At 42.3% G+C, this 14636-nt stretch overlaps 1 long non-coding RNA gene across 1 annotated transcript in view; it reads right to left on the bottom strand.

Annotated features, from left to right (window-relative positions):
• LOC132396737 (uncharacterized) overlaps window positions 1–14235 on the bottom strand; it is a 92128-nt gene extending 77893 nt beyond the window's left edge. Inside the window, exon 1 of the long non-coding RNA XR_009513096.1 lies at window positions 13993–14235. This is a non-coding gene — a long non-coding RNA (uncharacterized LOC132396737). The remainder of the gene's footprint in view (window positions 1–13992) is intronic.
• Between the last annotated feature and the right edge of the window lie 401 nt (window positions 14236–14636).

Genomic DNA, 14636 nt, shown 5'->3' with positions numbered 1-14636 from the left:
TCTCCTGATCCTTTTTGTTTCCAATTTTCTTCTTTTAAACTCTACTTTCCTGTGTTAATTCCCTGCCAAATTAGTTTAAGCATCCTTGCACCACATTGGTAAAATTTCCTGCAAAGTTACTGGTCCTAGATCCAACAAGACTCCACCATCACACACACTCCTCTTCCTTTTCAGCATTTTGAACTGACTGCTCCCATTTCCACCGATATTGCATAGAATGCATTGCACGGTCCTTTCCTTCTCCCACCCTATATCCCCAGTCTAGGGACCCAAAGAGTCTTTGTAGGTGACTCAGACTCCTTTCTTTCTAGTGAACTCTATTCAGCGCTAACAATGTGGCCTCCTTTCTCGGCGAAACCAAACACAGACTGGGAGACTACTTTACAGAACACCTGTGCTCAGTCTATAGGAGTGATCTGGAGCTTCCAGCTACGGGCCACTTTAATTCACCCTACCACTCTGCCCCTGACCTATCTGCCTGTTGCATCCTGAAGGCCCAATCCACACTTGAGGAACATAAACACAAGTGATTCTACAGATTCTGGAAAACCGGAATAACAAACACAAGATGCTAGAGGAACTCAGCAGTTCCAGCAATGCTGTTCCTCTCCATAGAAGCTGCTTGACCAGCTCAGCTCCTCCAGCATCTTCTATCTGTTGTTAATTGAATTGAATTGAATTGAATTGACTTCTTACATCCTTCACATACATGAGGAGTAAAAATCTTTACGTTATGTCTCTGTCTAAATGTGCAATGTGCAACTTACAGTAGTTTGTAATAAATACTCTGTTCAATAGGGCAGTCAATATAACATAGAAATACAGCTGTGTCAGCATGACTTAATCAGTCTGATGGCCTGGTGGAAGAAGCTGTCCCAGAGCCTGTTGGTCCTGGTTTTTATGCTGTGGTACCTCTTCCCAGATGGTAGCAGCTAGAATAGATTGTGACTGGGGTGACTCGGGTCCCCAATGATTCTTTGGGCCCTTTTTACACACCTGGCTTTGTAAATGTCCTGAATAGTGGGACGTTCACATCTACAGATGCGTTGGGCTGTCTGCACCACCCTCTGCAGAGGCCTGCTATTGAGAGACCTACAGTTCCCATACCAGGCAGTGATGCAGCATTGAGGGACAGGTTGGTTTCTTGACAACACCGTGTCAAGGCGATGACTTCTTCTCTGTAAGCTGCCTTGTTATTATTTGAGATTAGGCTAATCAATGTAGCATCATCAGCAAATTTAACTAGCAGATTGGAGCTGTGGATAGCGACACAGTCTGGGTATACAGGGAGTAAAGGAGAGGGCTTAGGACACAGCCCTGTGGGGCATCTGTGTTGAGTGTCAGAGGGGCAGAGGAGAGGGAGCCCACTCTTACCAACTGCTGGTGATCTGACAGAAAGTCCAGGATCCAGCTACTCAAGGCAGGGTGAAGGCCAAGATCTCTGAGCTTCTTGTGAAGCCTGGAGGGAATTATGGTGTTGAATGCTGAACTGTAGTCCAAGAACAACAACCTTCTTCTCCAGATGTGTAAGGATGGTGTGTAGAGCTGTTGCTATTATGTCATCTGTTGATTGGTTGTGTTGGTAGGCAAATTCTAGGGGTCCAGTGTGGGTGGTAGCAAGCTGCAGATGTAGTCCTTGACCAGCCTCTCAAGGCATTTGCTTATTATTGAGGTGAGTGCGACAGGATGCCAGTCTTTCAGACATGTTACCTTGGTCTTTTTAGGTACAGGGTCAATGGTGGATGTTTCGAAGCAGTTGGGCACACTACAGTGGGAGAGGGAGAGATTAAAAAAGTCTGAAAACACACCTGCCAGTTGTGCTGCGCATATCCTGAATATTCGCCCTGGGATGCCGTCCAGTCCCACAGCCTTGCGACTGTCCACTCATTGTAAGTACCTACGTACTTCAGCCTCAGAGCTGACTAAGGTGCAGGGCGTTTCGGTGGCTTTGAGGAACAGCACTGTCTGAGCAGCTGTCTGCACTCAGTATTGAATTCTCCAACTTTTAGAAAGCTTGCTCTTCATTTCTTTGCATATTAGAATTATCCATTTCTGTTGGCCCTCATTTTGGCTCAGTTTCTCTCTTTCTGTTTGTGGTTTCTTCTTTGGTTAGTTCCACAACCTTGCTATTAGCATCTCAATGCAGTCAGGTAGGCCAAAGAATCATAACATACCCAGCCCAGACCTGAAGTGTTCATTTACCTCCACAGATGCTGTCTCACCCACTGAGTTTTTCCAGCATTTTGTGTTTGCTGCTCCAAATTCCAGTGTCTGCAGTCTCTTGTAATTGACTTCTATGTGATACATTAAGTAACTGGGTCTAACCCAGAGCTGTCCTGGTGTTGGAGGACTGTGTATGTGTGCGGGTGGGAGTAAGGAAAGGGGTTTGTTTCTCTGTTGTCAGTTTGTCACTAGTGTTCTGTGTCATTCTGCTGAGAATTGGGGACAAACTACATTTTCACCAGAATGTGTGGAGACCCCCAGCACACCCTCAGGTGTGTTGCTTGTAAATCCAAAAGGTGCATTTCGCCATATGCTTCAACGTACGTACATGCGATAAACATGTCTGAATCGGAATCGTGATCTATTCCCTTTCAGAATGTATATTGTATACATTTCTCTGACATTTAATGTACCTATTGAAACCTATTGTTTGATTTATACCTCCCCCACCTTCTCTGTTACTAAAAAAAAGCTTCTTTTCTTTCTTTTTCAGTTTATATAAGAATCTTGGGCTTTTCTCTTTTAATACAAACTCAACAAGAGTTTCCAGCGCATTCAGTTTTGGGTCTGACCCTACAGCATCTCAACATTCTGGGCAGCAGGAGAAAGAGAGGTGTGTTCTCCTTTCAGACATCAACCTCAGTCTTCGAGGCACTCCTGCCCTATCCTCTGAGTGCTATTTCCATGATGACATCCCAAGCTGCTCCTAAGGAACAAAGAAACAGAGCAGTACAGGACCTTCAGCCCACAATGTCGTGCTGAACCAAATAAATTAATAATCAAGAGGCTAGCTAAAATAATCCCCTCTGTTTACACAACGTCCATATCCTTCCATTTTCCTCACATTCATGTGTTGATCTAAATCCCTCTTAATAGAACACAATAGAATTATGGGCATCCCAAGTATTCCCAGGCCTACTCCCATGGCCTCTGGTGGTTTTACAAGAAAACTTGTACCTTGAATCAAAATAGTAGCGAAGAGCCTATTTTTCACTCCTGTAGTCAGTTCTAGCCCGATGTGTGAGCCATGGTCGCTCCAAGAGAAATCTGCTATTTTCTCTGGAGCCCCAATTGGCAGGGAATTTGGGTCTGGGTCTATTCACTATCTATTAATCTCCTTTGTGCTCCTTTCTTAGCATTGGTAATCTGTTTTAATTTTCACTGTTGATGGCTATGATGAAAACATATGAACGAGCAATGATTGGGGTTTAACTCCTGCTGCTGTCTGCCAGGAGCGTGTACCTTCTCCCCATGAATGTGTGGGTTTCCTCCAGGTGCTATAGTTTCCTCCCACCTTCCAAAGCATTGGGATTAATGAGCTGTGGACACACAATGTTGGCACCAGAAGCATGGCAACACTTGTGGCTGCCCAGAGCATCCTTAGACTGTGCTGGTTGTTCACTCAAATGGAGGGTTTCACTGTATGTTTCGATGTACAGGTGACCAATAAAGCTAATCTTTAAAACATCTTTGTGTCCAATTGAAGCATTAACGGAATATCTTTTCACCGTATGTCAAGTCAATACTTACACCACTGATGTCTGAATTGTATTATTGAATATTCTGAACAGAAATGTTTCCTTAATTATTGATTTCTACATTGTGCATGGGCTAAAGTATATAAAGGGTAAAAGAGAGTTGAGTGTAGATATAGGACCAGCTACTGTCTTTCCATAGCCTTCATTCTTTGCAGTGAAATGATTAAACAAAAAAAGATTTTGTGTACCAGTGGGAAGACAGAATCAGATTTAGTTGCCACTTTGGGTCAAAGTAGACAAATAAGTTAGCATCTTCAAAAAATAAGAAGAGAGGTAGCTAAATTATCTCCAGTCAATAGGACAGAGGAGTAGACAGAATCAGGAATTCCTGTATATAGGAGATGAAAATGCACTGTTACATTGCTCTTATGGATCACCATCACCTATGCTTGACTCACTTCCAGAACAGCAAACTAAACTAGGTTGTTCAGAGATATGTTGCCTAGATGCTCATGAGTCACTTACAATGCAATATGTCAATAAGGAATGAGGCAGACCTCTGGCCTCTGACTCAAGAACAGGAGCAGCTGTATGTAGGCCATACGCAACCTCAAGCCTGCTGCACCATTTTTATCTACTTTCATGGGAGGTCTTTGACGTGAAGCTTTCAATATTTCTCTCTCCGCTGGAAATACTGGATTGTCTAATCTCATGAATCTATTCAGCATTTTCTGTTTCAGTTTGGGTCTTTCAACTAGATCATGGAAAATCAAATCTTCGGTTTTCATTTTCCCACCTTGTCTCTGAAATACTTGATTCCATCTCTTAGTGTCTGAGTACAACCTATTAAAAGTTTCAGATTAAGAAATTTGTAGAGAGATCACAGGCTGATGCAAGAAACATAGGGTTCTTATAGTAGGTGATTTTAACTTTTCACATATTGACTGGGGCACCCTTACTGTAAAAGGAATATAGGATGGGATAGTTTTTTAAATATGTTCAGAAAAGTTTCCTTAATCAGTATAGAGAAGACCCAACCAGAGCGTGTGCAATAATTGATCTGCTACTTGGGAATGAGACAGGGCAGGTGACAGAAGTTTGTGTAGGGGAACACTTTGCATCCAGTGATCATGATGATAAAAGTTTCAAGATAATTATTGAAAGGATAGGTCTGCTCTGTGAGTTGAGATTCTAAACTGGAGAAAGGTATCAGAAAGGATCTGGCAAGTGTGGATTGGGACAGGCTGTTTTCTGTCCAAGGTGTACTTGGTAAGTAGGAGGCTGTCAAAAGTGAAATTTTGACAGTACAATGCTTATATGTCAGAATAAAAGGTAAAGATAACAGGAATATGGAATCTTGGTTTTCAAAAGATATTGAGAGCCTGGTTAAGAAAAGAAAGGAGGAGGTGCATTGCTGGTATAGGCAGACAGGAACAAATGAGATACTTATGGAGTATAAGAAATACAGGAGAACACTTAAGAAAGAAATCAGGAGGGCTAAAAGAAGGCATGAAGTTGCCTTAGCAGACAAGGTGAAAGAGAATCCTAAGGGACTCTATAGATATGTTAAGATCAAAAGGATGCGAGGGACAAAATTGGTCCTCTGGTAATTCAGAATTTTTTTTTGCATCTGTACGTATTCAAGACATGGATACAGAGTCTATAGAAGTGAGGCAAAGTGGAGTGAGGTCATGGACCTTATACAGATTACAGGGAAGGAGGTGTTTGCTGTCTTGACACAAATTAGAATGGATAAATCTCCAGGGCTGACAAGGTGTTCCCTTGGACCCTACAGGAAGCAAGTGCAGAAATTGTCAGGGCCCCAGCAGAAATATTCAAACCATCCTTCATAACAGGCGAGGTATCAGAAGGTCGTTCACTTGTTTAAGAAAGGCTCCAAAAACAAACCGGGAAAGTATAGGCCAGTGAGACTTACATCAGTGGTGGGAAAGTTACCGGAAAGTATTCTAAGAGACTGGATATACGAGTACTTGGACAGACACAGACTGATTAGGGATAGTTAACATGGCTTTGTGTGTGGTAGGTTGTGTCTAACTAACTTTAAAGAGCTTTTTAAGTAAGTTACCAGGAAAATTCATGAAGGCAAGGTAGTGGAAGTTGTCTACATGGACTTTAGCAAGGCATTTGACAAGGTTCCACATGGGAAGTTGGTCAAGAAGGTTCAGTTGCTTGGCATTCAAGATGCAGTAGTAAATTGGATTAGACATCGGCTTGTGGGAGAAGCCAGCATGTGGGTAGCAGATGGTTGCCTCTCTGACTGGAGGCCTGTGACTGGTGGTGTGCCACAGGGATTGGTGCTTACTCCAATGTTTTTTTGTCATCTCTATCAACAAACTGGATGATAATGTGGTTAGCTGGATTGGCAAATTTGTGGGTGACACCAAGATCTGGGGTTTAGTGGAGAGTGAGGGTTACTATCAGAGCTGGCAGTGGGATCTGGACCAGCTGGAAAAGTGGCCTGAAAGATTGCAGATGGAATTTGATGCAGGCGGGTGCAAAGTGTTACACTTCGGTTGGACCAATGAGGATAGGTCTTACACAGTGAATGGTAGGGCACTGAGGAATGCAGTAGAACATAGAGATCTGGGAATACAAATCCATAATTCATTGAAAGTGGTGTCACATGTAGTTAGATTCATAAAGAAAGCTTTAGGCACAGTGGCCTTCATAAATTGAAGTATTGGATACAGGACATGGAGTGTTATGTTGAAATTGTATAAGATATTGGTAAGGCCTAATTTGAAGTACTGTGTGCAGTTTTGGTCACCTACCTACAGGAAAGATGTAAATAAGATTGAAAAAGTGAAGAGAAAATTTACAAGGATGTTGTTGGAACTGGAGGACCTGAGTTATAAGGAAAGATTGAATTCCAAGGACTTCATTCCTTGGAACATTTGAAGATTGAGGGGAGAATTGATAGAGTTATAAAACATTATGAGGTGTATAGATAGGGCAAATCTAAGGGAGTTTTTCCATTGAGGTTGGGTGGGACTACCTCTAGTGGTCATAGGTTAAAGGTGAAAGGTGAAAAGTTTAAGGGGAACATGAGCGGAAATTTCTTCACTCAGAGGGTCGTTAGAGTGTTGTATGAGCTATGAGCTACCAACATAACTAGTGATTTCATGTTTAAGAGAAGTTTGGATAGGTACTGGGATGGTAGGGGTATCGAGGGCTATGGTCCTGGTGCAGCCCAATAGGAGTAGACAGCTAAAATATTTTGGAATGGACTAGATTGGCCGAATGGCCTGTGTCTGTACTGTACTTTCCTATGATTCTGATTAGGTATTGGTCTGCAACTAACCACATTATGCTTACAATAAGCATTCAATGTCAGTTATCTCAGGTCTAAAGCATGTAAGCTGGTGCCCTCTAACGAATCTGTGAAGACTGCCACAGAATGGTAATAGAGCATATTGTGTTTGAATATGGAACCAAGAGCAGCAAACCTCAAGGGATTAACACCAACATCCAAGTTTCATGCAGCTGTTTTGTGCATAAATGTTTCAATGAGACTTAATGCTCAATTCCATGTGCAGATGCGTTCTCATTTCTTCTAGTTCCACTGGGTGATGATCTCAGCATGGAAATGTAGGATCAGCAAAATGTGAAACACAATTAAGATTGTATATTGATAAAACATGGACCCACCATAATAGGGGAGTTACAAATTAGCCTCATCGCAAACATGTCACTCTTGTAATGTTATTGCATCATCCTCTTTCTTAACTTACCTCTAAATTTGCTGAAAAAATTGGATCCTATTGCCAAAAAAAATCAAATGATAAACATCACTGTGAAATCTTGAATTAACTTTCATTCATTGAGCATTATTTGTTTAGCCCTGCTTTTATAGGCCAAATGTCAATGTGTGGAAGCTGAGGCTTTGGGCTTTGCTACTGCATTCCTGTTTAACTGCATACACTGTTCCACAAACCAGCGGTAACTCTTTGCCCTGATGTAGCTCATTGCACAGGTAAGTTCTGAGTTGTAGGGGAAATCATTACTACTAGTACATTCTATGAAAATCTCATTGTACTGAGTAGGTGGGAGGCACCATGGCACAGCACATTGTGCCTTGACTGCACAATGCCAGTGATGCCAGTCCAGTCCTGGCCTTGTGTGCTGCATGTATGGAATTTCCACATTCTCCTTATCATGGGCATGGATTTCCTATGGTTGCTCCCACACATGGGTCGGTAAGTTAATCATCCACTGTAAATCGAGCACCAGGTAGAATCTCTACTACTAGAACTGATGAGAATGTGGGAAGAATAAATATAAGATTAATGTCAGATTAGTGTAAATGCATGGTTCGTAGTTGGTGAACATTTGGTGAGCTGAAAGGTCAACTTCTATGCCGAATATCTCTTTAATTCAATGGTGATAGCGTATGTTATCAATTGGTGATAACCTCCTCTTCGCTGACAATCAACACTGGCGCACTTCAGGGGTGTGTGCTTAGCCCACTGCTCTATTCTCTCTACACCCATGACTATGTGGTTAGGCATAGCTCAAATACCATCTATAAATTTGCTGACAATACAACCATTGTTGGTAGAATCTCAGGTGGTGATGAGAGGGCGTACAGGAGCGAGATATGCCAACTAGTGCAGTGGTGCCATAGGAACAATCTGGCACTCAATGTCAGTAAGACAAAGGAGCTGATTGTGGACTTCAGGAAGGGTAAGACGAAGGAACATATACCAATCCTCATAAAGGGATCAGAAGTGGAGAAAGTGAGCAGTTTCAAGTTTCTGGGTGTCAAGATCTCTGAGGACCTAACCTTGTCCCAACATATTGATGTAGTTATAAAGAAGGCGAGACAGTGGCTATACTTCATTAGGAGTTTGAAGAGATTTGGCGTGTCAACAACTACACTCAAAAACTTCTGTAGATGTACTGCGGAGAGCATTCTGAAAGGCTGCATCATTGTCTGGTATGGGGGAGCTACTGCACAGGACTGAAAGAAGCTACAGAGGGTTGTAAATTTAGTCAGCTCCACCTTGGGTACTAGCCTACAAAGTACCCAGGACATCTTCAAGGAGCAGTGTCTCAGAAAGGCAGCATCTATTATTAAGGACCTCCAGCACCCAGGGCATGCCCTTTTCTCACTGTTACCATCAGGTAGGAGGTACAGAAGCCAGAAGGCACACACTCAGCGATTCAGGAACAGCTTTTTCCCCTCTGCCATCCGAACCCTTGGACACTACCTTACTTTTTTATTAAACGTACAGTATTTCTGTTCTTTGCACATTTTTAATCTATTCAAAATATGCATAATGTAATTAATTTACCTATTTATTTATTATTTTATTTCATTTATTACTTGTTTATTTTTTTCTATATTATGTATTGCATTGAACTGCTGCTGCTAAATTAACAAATTTCATGTCACATGCCAGTAGTAATAAACCTGATTCCGATTCTGACTGATTCTGGTGGAGAACCATATTCCTTTCTAAATACTTCTTGAAGATATACTTTAAAGGAATTACGAACCTCTTGGTCGTGACAATAATGCAAGCCTTATGGATATCTGCTCAGGCCCACAATTTGTAATTTTGTCCTATGTAATCATCGTTGTAAATCAGGGCTCACCAACCTTTCTCGCACCGGGAACCAGTTTAAAATTGACAGTATTCTTGCGGACCAGCCGGCGGGGGGTTGGGGGTGGGGGTGTTGATCACGACTGGAATATAGGTGATAAGTCAACTATAAGTCACTAATACACTCAATTTCATCTCTAAAAGGATTTATCTAATGAATTTAATATTAAATACACAGCATATATTTTCCTCACATGAATGTAGTGATAAGTCAATTATAGTTCACTTATAAGTCAATAGCATCATAACATTTTAAGTAACGTTTGGATATTAAACGCATATTTTCCTTGTATGAACATATAAAATCATTGCAACACACCAATATCGCTGAATCAGTGCGAGCTCTGGCCTTGTTTCCCTGAAACAAGACAGTCCCATTGTAGACTGATGGGAGACAGCAATACTCGAAGGGGGTTCCTTATGTCCAGTCTATTCTGCAATTTAGTTTTCGTGGCTCTCAGCACTTGTTTCTGTCCCATTTGCTCACGTTTTATTCACTCAAAAAACTCAATGGGTTTGTCTTTAAGTGCAGGGTGCTTGGATTTAAGGTGCCGAAGCAGTTTTGAGAGCTTCATTGCCTCATTAGACAGCCTCCTGGCCCAAACTGCAGCCTCCTGCCCATCCGCCACCAGATGCCTTGGCCAGGTGCAGCTGGTCGTGGATGGGGTGAGAGGATAAGGTAAGAGGTGGAGGTCCCCGTGCCGGGCCGCGGCGGTCGCAGTCTGGAGAGAGCGACTGACCAACCGAGGAGTGCGACAGGGTGTGAGCCCACCCCCCCATAGGTAGGCAGGATCTATCGGCCGACAAAAGTTTGGCTGGAGGGATGACTTTCAGTAGGTCTCAGCGATGTAGCTGCTCTGCTTCTTACCAAACCCTGAGCCTGAATTAGGTCGTCTGTGAATATTTTAGCATCGGGTTCCTCACGAACAGGTTTAGAGACGGAGCCCATCTGTCTGCGCTCCAGGTCAGTAGCAACGGTAGGCACTTCTCGGTGGCTGCTTACCCTAGGCCAACCAGTGATCCCTGGTGCGAGGGTATCACTGCGTTTAGGCGACTGATGACCTCGTGTGGGTAATGACTTCGCGTGTGTAATGACCTCACATGTGTAATGACCTCGCGTGGGTAATGGCCTCGCGTGGGTAATGACCTCGCATGGGTAATGACCTCGCGTGCGTTCAAGTTCAACAGTGAGCATGACAGGGAATGAGGAAAGGTGCAGCTGACTCATATCGTTTCATATCGACAAATCATATTGTTTCCTCACGGCCCGGTAGCACGTGCTTTGCGGCCTGGTGGTTGTGGACCAGTGTTGTAAATGATACTTTTTGTTATGTTTGTACTGACCAAGATAAATTAATTTCATTCATTCATTCAAAAATAGGTCACGTCTGTGGTGCATGCCTCGGTTAATGGATTACCAGCTGGAGCACTGCAATAGGCATCAGGGCCCTGTTAGTGAACCAGAGTATATCATCCAATGATGCAGCACTGAATTTAGGAATATGATGGGTCTGGGGTGGTCAGCCTCTCATTCCTGATCTGCCACTCCCAAATTCCATGATTCCCTTAAAATCTAAAAATCCAACTATTTCTGTCATGAATGGAGTCTCCACAGCCTTCATGGGGTGAGAGTTTCAAAGAAGAACTTACCCTCTGGATGAGGAAATTTCTTCTTATCGCTCTCCTAACCCCTTGTTTTGAAACTGTGACCTGGTTCTTTTTATTGTTCATAGCACATAAACATTCATAAAGATGTCCACGGTTCTTCAGCTTTGCACTAACCCTGTTAAACCTACAAGAACTTTGTACAGTTCAATGAAAGCACATCTGATTCATCTAACCTCTAGGGTACAGGCCTGGTCTGGTTAACTTTTCCTCATACAACAAATATGCAATCCCAGGAATCAATCTAGTGTACTTCCTCAATCATAGGCCTATCCTTCTTCATGTTGGGAGATCAGACTTGTATATAATACTCCAGACTGGATCTATTTCAATGGCTATGAGTAGCTGCAAATTAACGGTTTTTGAGAACTGTGTGCTATGTTGACTAATTTTTAGGAGCTCTTAATTGTGAATGGATTATTCTCTTTAATTAGTTAAGAATTAAATCTCTTCAATTGAAGTGCAGGATCAATAGAGTTCAATAGAGTTCAATGACTTCTGGTCAAGGTAGCACATGTGTACAGTGCTCCTTTGGTTGACACCTGGATGGATCATGAAACAATATATTTCACTTCTGTTATGTCTTTTACATTTGTTTTTCATCTTGAATGGGATTCTGGAACAGTTGGAGCCTATGATTTGCAGTGTGGAGATCATTTAGGTATTTCAGTGCTCTGCAGTCTCCAAGGGGATTCCGGGAGGCAGAGACAGTATGCAGGAACCTCATAGCAAGAAGGCTGTGAACTGATGTTCAACTCCACTTCGCCTATTAAAGATTCCATTGTTTGCCAATTAAAGCAACAAGGGAGATTAAAATGCTGGCGGCCTGCCTCTTGATCACTGGGGGATCGCTCAGCTGCCGGAGAGGGGAGTCTGTCTTTTTATCGCTGGTGAGATTGCTCTCCTATGGAGAGGGAGAATGTTGCCCAGGTTTTCTGTGTTGTGGATGTGGACTTTGACTGTGGACTTTTTTTTTAGTCTTATGGTTTATTTTTATATTCTGTGTTTTTCGCCCAATCTCTCTTGTTTTTTTTTGTGTGCAGGGGAGGGGGATTTGGGGGTTGATACACCTGTTCCATTTTTTTTGTTTTTTTGTGTGGAGAGGAGGGATTTGGGGGTTGATCCTTGTGCTGCTGTTCTTTTCTTTCGTGGTTTCATGGTGACTATCTGGAGAAGATGAATTTCAGAGTTGTATACTTCGCCAATAGATGAACCTTTGAATAGAGTTTACATTTATATTTATGCAAATGGAATGAATTGAATTTGGCTTGACTGTAAAGGGGATTGAGTAAATTGTATGATCTGAAATTGTGGTAATAAAACCAGTAATTATGTGTAATAAAATCAATATGTCAAACAGTATGTCGTTAAATGAAGTGGTAAAGCAATGTGCTGCTTTATGTAATGAATGAAGTTTCTGTGCAGAGACGAGTAATTTGGCATTTGGTTCAAGTCTAAATTGAGTGATTTCAAATCAGCTGCTTCACGTTCATCTCCCTAGAATGGGAAACTGTTGCATGTCTGACATTTCCCATTTTACAAAATTCCCTCGAAATTACCTTCATTAAGTGGCAACATTTTTCAACCATGGACCTGATATATACTCAGTAGCCAATTTATTAGGTACACTTGTACACTGACTCATCAATGCAAATATCTAATCAGCCAATCATGTGGCAGCAACTCAATGAATAAAAACATGTAGACATGGTCAAGAGGTTCAGTTGTTGTTCAGACTCAACATCAGAATAGAGAAGAAGTGGCATTGGGATAATTGTTGTTGCAGATGGGGTGTTTGAATATCTCAGAAACTGCTGATCTCCTGGAACTTTTGCATACAATAATCTCTGGAGTTTAAAGAGAATGGTGCAAAAAACAAAAAACATCCAGTGAACGGCAGTTCTGTGGGCAAAAATGCCTTGATAATGAGAGAGGTCAAAGGAAAATGGCCAGAGTGGCTCAAGCTGACAGGAAGGCAACAATAACTCAAATAACCATGTGTTACAACAGTGGCGTGCAGAAGAGTATCTCTGAGTGCACACAATACATCAAATTTTAAAGTGGATGGACTACAGCAGCAGAAGACCAGACAATTAGTGACCACTTTAACAGGTAACTCCTGTACTTAATAAAGTGGCCACTGCATGTACATGGACACAAATGTGTCCAAGCCAAAATGCTGACAAATATTTATGTTAAATTCTTGTTTCTTGATAGGGCACAGTCCCTGATCCTGCCAGGGCAATCCAGTTCACAGTGCTTGAGAATACAGAACCAATTTTGTAAATGCCAAAGCTTGATCACTCCCCCAACACATAGAGTAGGTCTGTAGTTTATTTGGACATTGCTCTTGACTTTACCACTCTTGTTATACAGTTACAATCAGACTACTTATGCAGATAGTGGGGTTCTCTCCAACTAACTGGGATAGGTTTCAGCCCCTAGTGAAAATTCTCTGTCTCTGAAACCTGCCAATTTGCCAGTCTTGATCATCAATTCCAATCAAAACTTCCATCTATAGTAGTTAATAAACAAATAATGAGTGACGTTTCAACTGTCCTGAGATAAATAGTGCAACTCCTCTTGAGTTCGTAAGGCATATGGCACCTGTCTTTCAAGCCTTCCCAACTTTTCAAAATCTTAGTGGCTGATTTGCCCGAGGTCTCAACTCCTCGTTCTGTGTTACTCGCCCATTGCCCTGGATTCCCTGACCTTTCATTAGTTCAATTTAATATCAGAGAATATATACTGTATACAACCTGAAATTCTCACTCTTCGCAGACATCCACAAAAGAGGGAAAAAACAACGGCTCAATGACAGAAAAACATCAGAACCACAAAGCTCCCTCTCCCCTCCCATGCACAATCAGCAACAAAGGCAGCAACTCTCTCCTGCCGCAGCAAGAGGGGAGGCCAACAGCTCACTGTTTCAATGTTACAATTTGCAGTGTTACTTATTCGAGTTCCCCCAAATTGAGAACCAGCAAACTTTGACTCACCATGGAGAAAGAGATCAGTTCTGCACAAAGGACTCCAAAGGTTGCAGCTGCTGTCTTCGTGTGTCAATCACCTGTGACGCTTCTGCCGGCGACATCGCTGAGGATTCGGGTCATCCACAGGGCTTCACCCTGAGGGGGCACATCTTCCAGGCTGTTCCTGGAGATACCAAAGCACGAAGTTGTTCAGCGAGCTCTGAGATTGATAATCCACGGCCCGTGAAGAACATAGTTTGAGTGCAGCTGTAGTCCATTGACTGACAGGCCCCCAGGGTAGAGGGTAAAGAGGGTAAAAAGACATGAGAAGCAAATTAAACTGTTTTGTGAATGAACTGGAAGAAGTTTCCCCTCATGTTCCCCTTAAACTTTTCAGCCCCTTATCCCATGACTTCTAGTTGTAGTCCCACACAATCTCAGTGGAAAAAGCCTGCTGCCCTTACCCTATCTAATACCTCTATCAGCTCCCTTCTCAATCTTCAATGTTCCAAGGAATAATGTCCTAACCTATTCAATATAACTCAGGTCCTCCAGTACCACAACATCCTTGTAAATTTTCTCTGTACTTTCAGCCTTATTTACCTCTTTCCTGTAAGTAAGTGACCAGAATCGCACACAATACTCAAAATTTTCCATCTTACTGTTTAAGG

The sequence above is a fragment of the Hypanus sabinus genome, chromosome 7 (assembly GCF_030144855.1).
Source record: "Hypanus sabinus isolate sHypSab1 chromosome 7, sHypSab1.hap1, whole genome shotgun sequence".
In the NCBI taxonomy this organism is placed as follows: Eukaryota; Metazoa; Chordata; class Chondrichthyes; order Myliobatiformes; family Dasyatidae; genus Hypanus; species Hypanus sabinus.
The sequence above is the reverse complement of the archived record's forward strand: the minus strand, read 5'-3'. Positions and strand labels throughout refer to the sequence as shown.